This window comes from Gymnoscopelus microlampas, assembly GCF_963454915.1.
Source record: "Gymnoscopelus microlampas genome assembly, chromosome: 6".
NCBI lineage: Eukaryota > Metazoa > Chordata > Actinopteri > Myctophiformes > Myctophidae > Gymnoscopelus > Gymnoscopelus microlampas.
Window position 1 is genome coordinate 34,398,203 of NC_139943.1, and position 14,430 is coordinate 34,412,632.

Here is a 14,430-nt window from a genome sequence, read left to right on the forward strand (position 1 = left end):
TACAATGTAGGAAAACTGTTACAAGCTAAGGTCTGGTATTCAAAATTTACTTGGGTAAAACTACAAAAGTAGTGGCATCAAAATGTACTTAAGGATAGTAAGGGGTCACGCCCAAAATGACGTTTTCTATCGATTACTCACCGGCAGCGGTTCTGTATGGAGATACAAATAATCTCCTTTGTGTCTCCATACGGAACCGCTGCCGGTCATCAAATTATTGGCTTAGGAATGCGACGGAAAGTTATTTTCGGGGTAAACTATTCCTTTAAAATACCAAAAGTAAAAGTATTCCTTATGCAGAATGTCCCATTTTAAGTTTTCAAAATGTATACCGGTACAAATCTTTTGAAAATAGCAGATCTACAAGCTCACAACGTGTCACTTCGTGCCACGCTGCAAGCTTGTACAACAATTTGTGTACAATTCCTTGACATGAAAAGGTTTGAGAACCACTGAGAGGGCGTTTGTAAAATGGGCCTCAGGTCTTAATGGGCTATGAAACACTGATTGCATGCAAGTCGGGGTGAAGAACACAGGTGCACTGACCAGGTCAGTGACCGTCTCTCTCAGCTCCCGGACTTTCTCCTCCAGGTCCAGGTTCCTCTCCGTCAGGGTCTCCACCATCTCCTCTGACCCCAGCGCAGCATCCACCTGTGACACACACACACAATCATTACAAGAGGCACATGGTTTGAAAGTCACGTACAATTATCCATATCCATTTAAATGTCACTTCACCCAATCCCATTCACTAATATCTGCAAATTTGACAGAATGACATTCATATCTGCAAAGGAAACCTGTTTAACCCAAATGGATTGCCTCTTACATTTTTTCATCACTTTGTATTGTGTTTCTTTTGCTGTGCTTTTGTTCTTTTAAACATTCTATTTTTTTGACAATATCAGCATCAGCAAATACAATATTTAACCACTTTCATTCAACGTCCCGTCCCAATTTTGGGCATGTAAGTGAGAATTTTAGGGCTTAAGTGGTTAAATAAAATTAAGTTCATGTGTATTGCATACTTAGCTGTTTGATTGTTCATTGTATAATTAAAGTGTGTAAAATGTATTGTTAAAGTAGTTTAGATATGGTGAAATAGTAAACTAGAACATGTATTTGGAGCGTGCGTGGGGTGTGTATTTGGAGCGTGCGTGGGGTGTGTATGTGGAGCGTGCGTGGGGTGGGTATTTGGAGCGTGCGTGGGGTGGGTATTTGGAGCGTGCGTGGGGTGGGTATTTGGAGCGTGCGTGGGGTGGGTATTTGGAGCGTGCGTGGGGTGGGTATTTGGAGCGTGCGTGGGGTGGGTATTTGGAGCGTGCGTGGGGTGGGTATTTGGAGCGTGCGTGGGGTGGGTATTTGGAGCGTGCGTGGGGTGGGTATTTGGAGCGTGCGTGGGGTGGGTATTTGGAGCGTGCGTGGGGTGGGTATTTGGAGCGTGCGTGGGGTGGGTATTTGGAGCGTGCGTGGGGTGGGTATTTGGAGCGTGCGTGGGGTGGGTATTTGGAGCGTGCGTGGGGTGGGTATTTGGAGCGTGCGTGGGGTGGGTATTTGGAGCGTGCGTGGGGTGGGTATTTGGAGCGTGCGTGGGGTGGGTATTTGGAGCGTGCGTGGGGTGGGTATTTGGAGCGTGCGTGGGGTGGGTATTTGGAGCGTGCGTGGGGTGGGTATTTGGAGCGTGCGTGGGGTGGGTATTTGGAGCGTGCGTGGGGTGGGTATTTGGAGCGTGCGTGGGGTGGGTATTTGGAGCGTGCGTGGGGTGGGTATTTGGAGCGTGCGTGGGGTGGGTATTTGGAGCGTGCGTGGGGTGGGTATTTGGAGCGTGCGTGGGGTGGGTATTTGGAGCGTGCGTGGGGTGGGTATTTGGAGCGTGCGTGGGGTGGGTATTTGGAGCGTGCGTGGGGTGGGTATTTGGAGCGTGCGTGGGGTGGGTATTTGGAGCGTGCGTGGGGTGGGTATTTGGAGCGTGCGTGTGGTGTGTATTGTTGTTACCTGGTAGTATTTGATGGCCTTGGTGAGTGGCTCCACTTGAATGGTCTCATCCAGCTGGTCTTTGTGCAGCAGGTCGATGAAGTAGTCCAGAGAGCGCTTGTGGACGCTCATTTCAGAGTACAGCGTGCCCATCCTCTTAAACACCTCCACACTGCAGCCACTCATAGCCCTGGATGAGAGGAGGACATGACAATGGAAGGACAGATAATGTTAGAAGTGGCGAGAGTGGAGAGACCGATAACGTTAAGGTTTTTGTGATACACAGGACGCTCAAAAGTAATGCATTAAGTGTGTTTTCAAACCAGTAGTGCGTTTGCTTTGTTCAGATTCAGAACCAATATGATACAATGTTGCACTTTCCCTTGCAGCAAAAATAGCAGATTGTTGTGAGCTTGTAGAATTGCTAGTTTCACTATTCGTCATACGGTATGATGGTAAGTATGTAGGGCTTAAGTAGTTAACGGAGGACAAAACTTATAAACGAAATACGAGCGAGAAAAGTTGTCTCTCATTGGACTGAATTTTTATTGAAGATATTCAATACATTGGGAATAAAGGTGTTCAGTTCTGAATAGCAACATGGAGCATTACCAGAATCTTTTAATTTATTTAGAATCTTGTTATAAAGTTTTAGCATGGTGGGTATTCTCCAATGACAACATTCCCAATTTAGTCTCTCATGTGCGATAGTCACTCACGGTTCATATTTGTGCAGAGTGGCCTGCAGCAGGCCCAGGGAGTAGACCAGTCCTGAGGCGAAGCTGAGCTGCTCTCCACGGGATCCCCTCATCGCGGTTCCCTGCAGGGGGTCAACTCCGCCTGCAGGGGAAATGACACACGGACATGTTGGGAACAGGTGGTAAGCAGAGCCTGAGCGATACATCGGTTGGCTGCCGATGTGTCCCAATGTTTTACCACTTTCAACAGAGTGTCCCTATTTGGGCATGTCATTTTAAGTGAACATTAACAAACGTTTTCAAAACAATAACAAAAATAGTCGATCTACAAGCTCACGACACATTGTGAGCTTGTAGATAGGCTACTTCTGAAAATGTATGAACAGGGCTTATGTTGTTAAATACATTAAAATACTTTTTTTTTTACAAAAGATCGGTCAAACATTAGTGGTCTAGGACTCTCCAAAATCAGGATCGAACCCATGTGGCATTGGTCATACTATTTTTTTCGTTTTTTTGCAGATCACACACACCTTGCAGATGAGCCTTGGAATGAGCAGCAGCACCAGGATACAGTCGTGGTCTCCTCCATGGCGGAGCGGAGCGGAGCGTCTCAGAGCGGAGCGGAGCGTCTCAGAGCGGAGCGGAGCAGAGCGTCTCAGAGCAGAGCGGAGCGGAGCGTCTCAGAGCGGAGCGGAGCAGAGCGTCTCAGAGCGGAGCAGTCTCAGAGCGGAGCGTCTCAGAGCGGAGCGGAGCAGAGCGGAGCGGAGCAGCGCGTCTCAGAGCAGAGCGGAGCGGAGCAGAGCGTCTCAGAGCAGAGCGGAGCGTCTCAGAGCGGAGCGGAGCAGAGCGTCTCAGAGCGGAGCGGAGCAGAGCGGAGCGTCTCAGAGCGGAGCGGAGCAGAGCGTCTCAGAGCAGAGCAGTCTCAGAGCGGAGCGGAGCAGAGCGGAGCGGAGCGTCTCAGAGCGGAGCGGAGCAGAGCAGTCTCAGAGCAGAGCAGTCTCGGAGCGGAGCAGAGCGGAGCGGAGCGTCTCAGAGCGGAGCGGAGCAGAGCGTCTCAGAGCAGAGCAGAGCGTCTCAGAGCGGAGCAGAGCGTCTCAGAGCGGAGTGGAGCAGAGCGTCTCAGAGCAGAGCAGTCTCAGATCGGAGCAGAGCAGAGCGTCTCAGAGCGGAGCAGAGCGGAGCGTCTCAGAGCGGAGCGGAGCAGAGCGTCTCAGAGCAGAGCAGTCTCAGAGCAAAGCAGTCTCAGAGCGGAGCGGAGCGTCTCAGAGCGAAGCGGAGCAGAGCGTCTCAGAGCAGAGCAGAGCGTCTCAGAGCGGAGCAGAGCGTCTCAGAGCGTCTCAGAGCGTCTCAGAGCGTCTCAGAGCGTCTCAGAGCAGAGCGTCTCAGAGCGTCTCAGAGCAGAGCGTCTCAGAGCGGAGCAGAGCGTCTCAGAGCAGAGCAGAGCGTCTCAGAGCGTCTCAGAGCAGAGCGTCTCAGAGCGGAGCAGAGCGTCTCAGAGCAGAGCAGAGCGTCTCAGAGCGTCTCAGAGCAGAGCGTCTCAGAGCGGAGCGGAGCAGAGCGGATTCTGGTAATGCTCCATGTTGCTATTCAGAACTGAACACCTTTATTCCCAATGTACACATTGAGAGAGACACACACACACACACACACACACACAAAAATGTGTGCATGTTTTAAATGCTAGATGTCAGCCTAGAGGTCCTGTATTGTTGTTACCTGGTAGTATTTGATGGCCTTGGTGAGTGGCTCCACTTGAATGGTCTCATCCAGCTGGTCTTTGTGCAGCAGGTCGATGAAGTAGTCCCGAGAGCGCTTGTGGACGCTCATTTCAGAGTACAGCGTGCCCATCCTCTTAAACACCTCCACACTGCAGCCACTCATAGCCCTGGATGAGAGGAGGACATGACAATGGAAGGACAGATAATGTTAGAAGTGGCGAGAGTGGAGAGACCGATAACGTTAAGGTTTTTGTGATACACAGGACGCTCAAAAGTAATGCATTAAGTGTGTTTTCAAACCAGTAGTGCGTTTGCTTTGTTCAGATTCAGAACCAATATGATACAATGTTGCACTTTCCCTTGCAGCAAAAATAGCAGATTGTTGTGAGCTTGTAGAATTGCTAGTTTCACTATTCGTCATACGGTATGACGGTAAGTATGTAGGGCTTAAGTAGTTAACAGAGGACAAAACTTATAAACGAAATACGAGCGAGAAAAGTTGTCTCTCATTGGACTGAATTTTTATTGAAGATATTCAATACATTGGGAATAAAGGTGTTCAGTTCTGAATAGCAACATGGAGCATTACCAGAATCTTTTAATTTATTTAGAATCTTGTTATAAAGTTTTAGCATGGTGGGTATTCTCCAATGACAACATTCCCAATTTAGTCTCTCATGTGCGATAGTCACTCACGGTTCATATTTGTGCAGAGTGGCCTGCAGCAGGCCCAGGGAGTAGACCAGTCCTGAGGCGAAGCTGAGCTGCTCTCCACGGGATCCCCTCATCGCGGTTCCCTGCAGGGGGTCAACTCCGCCTGCAGGGGAAATGACACACGGACATGTTGGGAACAGGTGGTAAGCAGAGCCTGAGCGATACATCGGTTGGCTGCCGATGTGTCCCAATGTTTTACCACTTTCAACAGAGTGTCCCTATTTGGGCATGTCATTTTAAGTGAACATTAACAAACGTTTTCAAAACAATAACAAAAATATAGCTGCAAGCAGCAATGAGCGGTTTCGAGAATAATGGCAGACTGGCAGACTGTGACAGAGTGGCAGACTGGCAGACTGGCAGACTGTGACAGAGTGGCAGACTGGCAGACTGGCAGACTTTGACAGAGTGGCAGACTGGCAGACTGTGACAGAGTGGCAGACTGGCAGACTGGCAGACTGTGACAGACTGTGGCAGACTGGCAGACTGGCAGACAGACAGACTGTGGCAGACTGGCAGACTGGCAGACAGACAGACAGTGACAGAGTGGCAGACTGGCAGACTGTGACAGACTGGCAGACTGGCAGACTGTGACAGAGTGGCAGACAGACAAACAGACAGACTGTGACAGAGTGGCAGAGTGGCAGACAGACAGACAGTGACAGAGTGGCAGACTGGCAGACAGACAGACTGTGGCAGACTGGCAGACTGGCAGACAGACAGACAGTGACAGAGTGGCAGAATGGCAGACAGACAGACAGTGACAGAGTGGCAGACTGGCAGACAGACAGACAGTGACAGAGTGGCAGACTGGCAGACAGACAGACAGTGACAGAGTGGCAGACTGGCAGACAGACAGACTGTGACAGAGTGACAGAGTGGCAGACTGGCAGACTGGCAGACAGACAGACAGACAGACAGACAGACAGACAGACAGACAGACAGACAGACAGACAGACAGTGACAGAGTGGCAGACTGGCAGACAGACAGACAGTGACAGAGTGGCAGACTGGCAGACAGACAGACAGTGACAGAGAGAGAGAGAGAGAGAGAGAGAGAGAGAGGGAGAGGGAGAGGGAGAGGGAGAGAGAGAGAGAAGGGGAGAGAGAGAGAGAGAGAGAGAGAGAGAGAGAGAGAGAGAGAGAGAGAGAGAGAGAGAGAGAGAGAGAGAGAAAAGAAAGAGAGAGAGAGAGAGAGAGAGAGAGGGAGAGAGAGAGAGAGGCAGTGAGAAAGAGAGGCAGTAAGAGAGAGAGCGAGAGAGAAGAAGTGAACATGCATTAATTAACAAAGTCATGATTTTTGTTCAGTAAATTATATTTGGACCGGTTAAATTGAGGTTTGAACCAGGGACCTATAGACTTGTGGGTAGACAGTGTAAAGGATAAGGATAATTCCAGGTCCGTTCATGAAAGTCCTTGCGGTCTTGTTTCCAATGAGGGCCTGTGAGCAATTAGGGGTTAAGAGTCTTGCTCAGGGACACATTTCATTTCATCGACACATTTGCTGGCCTGGCCTGGAATCGTACCTGGGGCAACCAGGGCCTCTGGCTCCCTAGGTGGGCTCACTAACCACTCAGCTATGGCCACAGTACAGACTGAGCCATTGGATAGACAGAATTGGATTTCATATGTGGTAAGTTATCATACAGCATGGGTTGCTTATTATATACATACAAGCTCATAACGCGTCACATTGTAGATCGGCTGTATGTGGTTACTGTAGGTGTTGTATTAATAATTACATCTGCAAAGTAACAAGTAACTAAAGCTGTCATCTGCTGTAATTGCAGTAGAGTAGAGTAGTAAAGTAAAAGTACCTAAAAATTGTACTGTGCATGTGGCAGGTGTGATTGGTGATGAGTGAGAGGGGTGGATCCAATCCATGGGAATAGGGGGAATTCCAAATGATGATCACCTCAACGCATTGTTGGGGACAGGGATCGAACCAGCGACCTATGGATTCACAGGCTGCCTCTCTTCTCATTGAGCTAGAGATATGGCCTCCCTGATGGTGTCTGTTGACACTCTCACACTCTACTGGTGGAGCTATTGAATCGACAGCATCAGATAGTGAGAAAGGAGAATCCAACAACACAAAACAAAAGGGCAAATGAATTACGTCATACATTGAAAATAACTACTTTCAAGTATGCATTTCTCGTTATCTTTAACAATTGCACATGCATTGATACAGTCATGTTGTGTGCAATGCAATTGAGTTGAGGTCTGCATGAGGTGAGATTTGAACCAGCGACCCTGTGGTATCAAGGTAGATGATTAAGCCATTGGGCCAACAGACCCGAACTGATGAAAAAGGAGTTCACACACATGACACACTTTCACGCAAATTGCTCAGAAATGCTGGATTTAAATGTTTTTCAAACTGCTCAAAATTGCAGACAATCTAAGGGCGGAGCTTACTGGTCAAAGTGATAGATATGTTCCTCATTGATACAGTCATGTTGTGTGCAATGCAATTATAATGAAGTCTACCTGAGGTGGGATTTGAACCAGCAACCCTGTGGTTTCAAGGCAGATGATTAAGCTATCAAGCTATTGAACCTACACACCTGAACTAGTGAAAAGGGAGTTCAAACACATGACACACTTTCACGCAAATTGCTCAGAAATCCTGGATTTAAATGTTTTTCAAACTGCTCAAAATTGCAGACAATCTAAGGGCAGAGCTTACTGGTCAAAGTGATACATGTGTTCCTCATGAGTCAAGGCACATGTGTAAGCAGGTTTAACGGCTGTCGGCCAAACGAGGCATGACTTTTGCCTGTTTAAAGTTTGCATTTTCAAAAAATTGCTATAGCGCCCCCCTTTGACCAATTGGAGTAAGATTGGTTTCAGTGATACTTGGAATGACCTTCTACAATATTGCAAAGTGTCAAACAAATGCGAGTCTGCATGTATGTTTTAGGGGCAGATGAATAATTGTCATAAAACTGCAATTTTCATTGGCTTATAAAAAGCTTAACGTTTTCACTTATGGAAAATCTGCTTGCTCACGTCTGTCGGCATTGGTCATTCATTGATACAGTCATGTTGTGTGCAATGCAATTGAGTTGAGGTCTGCATGAGGTGAGATTTGAACCGGCGACCCTCTGGTATCAAGGCAGATGATTAAGCCATTGGGCCAACAGACCCGAACTGATGAAAAGGGAGTTCACACACATGACACACTTTCACGCAAATTGCTCAGAAATAGTGGATTTAAATGTTTTTCAAACTGCTCAAAATTGCAGACAATCTAAGGGCGGAGTTTACTGGTTAACAATTGCACATGTATTCATTGATACAGTCATGTTGTGTGCAATGCAATTATAATGAATTCTACATGACGTGGGATTCGAACCAGGAACCCTGTGGTTTCAAGGCAGATGATTAAGCCATTGGGCCAACAGACCTGTACTAGTGAAAAGGGAGTTTACACACATGACACACTTTCACGCAAATTGCTCAGAAATCCTTGGTTTAAATGTTTTTCAAACTGCTCAATATATTTCGGAATGGAAACTAGTGGAAAATAGTCGATCTACAAGCTCACAACGCGTTGCTATCTAAAAAGGTGTGAGATTGTAGATCGGCTATTTTCACAAGAAAGTATGTCATACATAAAAAAAAACTACTCTCAAAAGCATTTCGTGTTATTGTCTAAACATTGCACATGTCTGAATTAACAGGGTCATGTTTTGTACAATGCAATTTAAATGTGAACTGTAATAAGTGGGATTCGAACCAGGGACCTTTGGCACATGAGACTCACACTCTACTGGTGGAGCTATCCAATACACAGCCTTAGACAGTGAAAAGGGAGAATCCAACAAAACAAAACAAAAGCGCGAATGAAGTACGTCATACATTGAAAATAACTACTTTCAAGTATTCATTTCTCGTCATCTTTAACAATTGCACATGTATTCATTGATATAGTCATGTTGTGTGCAATGCAATTATAATTAAGTCTACCTGAGGTGGGATTCGAACCGGCTACCCTATGGTTTCAAGGCAGATGATTAAGCGATCAAGCTATTGAACCAACACACCTGAACCTGTGAAAAAGGGCCTCAAACATGTATTTGACACAGTTTCATGCAAATTGCTCAGAAATCCTGGATTTAAATGTTTTTCAAACTGCTCAAAATTGCAGACAATCTAAGGGCAGAGCTTACTGGTCAAAGTGATACATGTGTTCCTCATGAGTCAAGGCACATGTGTAAGCAGGTTTAACGGCTGTCGGCCAAACGAGGCATGACTTTTGCCTGTTTAAAGTTTGCATTTTCAAAAAATTGCTATAGCGCCCCCCTTTGACCAATTGGAGTAAGATTGGTTTCAGTGATACTTGGAAGGACCCTCTACAATATTGCAAAGTGTCAAACAAATGTGAGTCTGCATGTATGTGTTAGGGGCAGATGAATAATTTAAAAAAAGCTGCAATTTTCATTGGCTTATAAAAGCTTAACGTTTTCACTTATGGAAAATCCGCTAAGTTACGTCTGTCGGCATTGGTCCAAAGTTCATGTGTATACAGTTTCGTACAGATTGCTCATAAATCCCAGGAGGAGTAGGCTTTTTACTGCTTTTTACTGCTTTTCATAGAATTCGAAATGGTGGGAGATCTAAAGGTCAGAGGTCAAAAGTCAAACAGTGAAAGTTGTTAGGCATGAGGAGACGCATGTGTGTATCGAAGTTTCATGGCTGTAGGTCGAACAGGGCATGAGCTGTACCTGTTCAAAGTTGGCATGTTCAATTGAGTGCTACAGCGCCACCCTTTGGCCAATGTTTGTGAGTTTCGGGTTTTCGCCGTTTGGCATAGCCCTCTACCATATTGCCGAATTTCATAAGAAGTGACCAGGCGGTTAGGCCAGAACTGGCAAAAACGGCGGAAGAATAATAATAATAAATATAGCTGCAAGCAGCAATGAGCGGTTTCGAGAATAATGGCAGACTGGCAGACTGTGACAGAGTGGCAGACTGGCAGACTGTGACAGATTGGCAGACTGGCAGACTGGCAGACTGTGACAGAGTGGCAGACTGGCAGACTGGCAGACTGTGACAGACTGTGGCAGACTGGCAGACTGGCAGGCAGACAGACAGACTGTGGCAGACTGGCAGACTGGCAGACAGACAGACAGACAGACAGTGACAGAGTGGCCGACTGGCAGACTGGCAGACTGTGACAGAGTGGCAGACTGGCAGACTGTGACAGAGTGGCAGACTGGCAGACTGTGACAGAGTGGCAGACTGGCAGACTGGCAGACTGTGACAGAGTGGCAGACTGGCACTGAGACAGACTGTGACAGAGTGGCAGACTGGCAGACTGGCAGACAGACAGACAGTGACAGAGTGGCAGACTGGCAGACTGTGACAGAGTGGCAGACTGGCAGACTGTGACAGAGTGGCAGACTGGCAGACAGACAGACTGTGACAGAGTGGCAGAGTGGCAGACTGGCAGACAGACAGACAATGACAGAGTGGCAGACTGGCAGACAGACAGACAGTGACAGAGTGGCAGACTGGCAGACAGACAGACAGACAGACAGACAGACAGTGACAGAGTGGCAGACTGGCAGACAGACAGACAGTGACAGAGTGAGAGAGAGAAAGAGAGAGAGAGAGAGAGAGAGAGAGGAAAGAGAGAGAGAGAGAGAGAGAGAGAGAGAGAGAGAGAGAGAGAGAGAGAGAGAGAGAGAGAGAGAGAGAGAGAGAGAGAGAGAGAGAGAGAGAGAAAAGAAAGAGAGAGAGAGAGGAGAGAGAGAGAGAGAGAGAGAGAGAGGGAGAGAGAGAGAGGCAGTGAGAAAGAGAGGCAGTAAGAGAGAGAGCGAGAGAGAAGAAGTGAACATGCATTAATTAACAAAGTCATGATTTTTGTTCAGTAAATTATATTTGGACCGGTTAAATTGAGGTTTGAACCAGGGACCTATAGACTTGTGGGTAGACAGTGTAAAGGATAAGGATAATTCCAGGTCCGTTCATGAAAGTCCTTGCGGTCTTGTTTCCAATGAGGGCCTGTGAGCAATTAGGGGTTAAGAGTCTTGCTCAGGGACAAATTTCATTTCATCGACACATTTGCTGGCCTGGCCTGGAATCGTACCTGGGGCAACCAGGGCCTCTGGCTCCCTAGGTGGGCTCACTAACCACTCAGCTATGGCCACAGTACAGACTGAGCCATTGGATAGACAGAATTGGATTTCATATGTGGTAAGTTATCATACAGCATGGGTTGCTTATTATATACATACAAGCTCATAACGCGTCACATTGTAGATCGGCTGTATGTGGTTACTGTAGGTGTTGTATTAATAATTACATCTGCAAAGTAACAAGTAACTAAAGCTGTCATCTGCTGTAATTGCAGTAGAGTAGAGTAGTAAAGTAAAAGTACCTAAAAATTGTACTGTGCATGTGGCAGGTGTGATTGGTGATGAGTGAGAGGGGTGGATCCAATCCATGGGAATAGGGGGAATTCCAAATGATGATCACCTCAACGCATTGTTGGGGACAGGGATCGAACCAGCGACCTATGGATTCACAGGCTGCCTCTCTTCTCATTGAGCTAGAGATATGGCCTCCCTGATGGTGTCTGTTGACACTCTCACTCTCTACTGGTGGAGCTATTGAATCGACAGCATCAGATAGTGAGAAAGGAGAATCCAACAACACAAAACAAAAGGGCAAATGAATTACGTCATACATTGAAAATAACTACTTTCAAGTATGCATTTCTCGTTATCTTTAACAATTGCACATGCATTGATACAGTCATGTTGTGTGCAATGCAATTGAGTTGAGGTCTGCATGAGGTGAGATTTGAACCAGCGACCCTGTGGTATCAAGGCAGATGATTAAGCCATTGGGCCAACAGACCCGAACTGATGAAAAAGGAGTTCACACACATGACACACTTTCACGCAAATTGCTCAGAAATGCTGGATTTAAATGTTTTTCAAACTGCTCAAAATTGCAGACAATCTAAGGGCGGAGCTTACTGGTCAAAGTGATAGATATGTTCCTCATTGATACAGTCATGTTGTGTGCAATGCAATTATAATGAAGTCTACCTGAGGTGGGATTCGAACCACCAACCCTGTGGTTTCAAGGCAGATGATTAAGCTATCAAGCTATTGAACCTACACACCTGAACTAGTGAAAAGGGAGTTCAAACACATGACACACTTTCACGCAAATTGCTCAGAAATCCTGGATTTAAATGTTTTTCAAACTGCTCAAAATTGCAGACAATCTAAGGGCAGAGCTTACTGGTCAAAGTGATACATGTGTTCCTCATGAGTCAAGGCACATGTGTAAGCAGGTTTAACGGCTGTCGGCCAAACGAGGCATGACTTTTGCCTGTTTAAAGTTTGCATTTTCAAAAAATTGCTATAGCGCCCCCCTTTGACCAATTGGAGTAAGATTGGTTTCAGTGATACTTGGAATGACCTTCTACAATATTGCAAAGTGTCAAACAAATGCGAGTCTGCATGTATGTTTTAGGGGCAGATGAATAATTGTCATAAAACTGCAATTTTCATTGGCTTATAAAAAGCTTAACGTTTTCACTTATGGAAAATCTGCTTGCTCACGTCTGTCGGCATTGGTCATTCATTGATACAGTCATGTTGTGTGCAATGCAATTGAGTTGAGGTCTGCATGAGGTGAGATTTGAACCGGCGACCCTCTGGTATCAAGGCAGATGATTAAGCCATTGGGCCAACAGACCCGAACTGATGAAAAGGGAGTTCACACACATGACACACTTTCACGCAAATTGCTCAGAAATAGTGGATTTAAATGTTTTTCAAACTGCTCAAAATTGCAGACAATCTAAGGGCGGAGTTTACTGGTTAACAATTGCACATGTATTCATTGATACAGTCATGTTGTGTGCAATGCAATTATAATGAATTCTACATGACGTGGGATTCGAACCAGGAACCCTGTGGTTTCAAGGCAGATGATTAAGCCATTGGGCCAACAGACCTGTACTAGTGAAAAGGGAGTTTACACACATGACACACTTTCACGCAAATTGCTCAGAAATCCTTGGTTTAAATGTTTTTCAAACTGCTCAATATATTTCGGAATGGAAACTAGTGGAAAATAGTCGATCTACAAGCTCACAACGCGTTGCTATCTAAAAAGGTGTGAGATTGTAGATCGTCTATTTTCACAAGAAAGTATGTCATACATAAAAAACAACTACTCTCAAAAGCATTTCGTGTTATTGTCTAAACATTGCACATGTCTGAATTAACAGGGTCATGTTTTGTACAATGCAATTTAAATGTGAACTGTAATAAGTGGGATTCGAACCAGGGACCTTTGGCACATGAGACTCACACATACTGGTGGAGCTATCCAATACACAGCCTTAGACAGTGAAAAGGGAGAATCCAACAAAACAAAACAAAAGCGCGAATGAAGTACGTCATACATTGAAAATAACTACTTTCAAGTATTCATTTCTCGTCATCTTTAACAATTGCACATGTATTCATTGATATAGTCATGTTGTGTGCAATGCAATTATAATTAAGACTACCTGAGGTGGGATTCGAACCGGCTACCCTATGGTTTCAAGGCAGATGATTAAGCGATCAAGCTATTGAACCAACACACCTGAACCTGTGAAAAAGGGCCTCAAACATGTATTTGACACAGTTTCATGCAAATTGCTCAGAAATCCTGGATTTAAATGTTTTTCAAACTGCTCAAAATTGCAGACAATCTAAGGGCAGAGCTTACTGGTCAAAGTGATACATGTGTTCCTCATGAGTCAAGGCACATGTGTAAGCAGGTTTAACGGCTGTCGGCCAAACGAGGCATGACTTTTGCCTGTTTAAAGTTTGCATTTTCAAAAAATTGCTATAGCGCCCCCCTTTGACCAATTGGAGTAAGATTGGTTTCAGTGATACTTGGAAGGACCCTCTACAATATTGCAAAGTGTCAAACAAATGTGAGTCTGCATGTATGTGTTAGGGGCAGATGAATAATTTAAAAAAAGCTGCAATTTTCATTGGCTTATAAAAGCTTAACGTTTTCACTTATGGAAAATCCGCTAAGTTACGTTTGTCGGCATTGGTCCAAAGTTCATGTGTATACAGTTTCGTACAGATTGCTCATAAATCCCAGGAGAAGTGATTTTTTTACTGCTTTTTACTGCTTTTCATAGAATTCGAAATGGTGGGAGATCTAAAGGTCAGAGGTCAAAAGTCAAACAGCGAAAGTTGTTAGGCATGAGGAGACGCATGTGTGTATCGAAGTTTCATGGCTGTAGGTCGAACAGGGCATGAGCTGTACCTGTTCAAAGTTGGCAT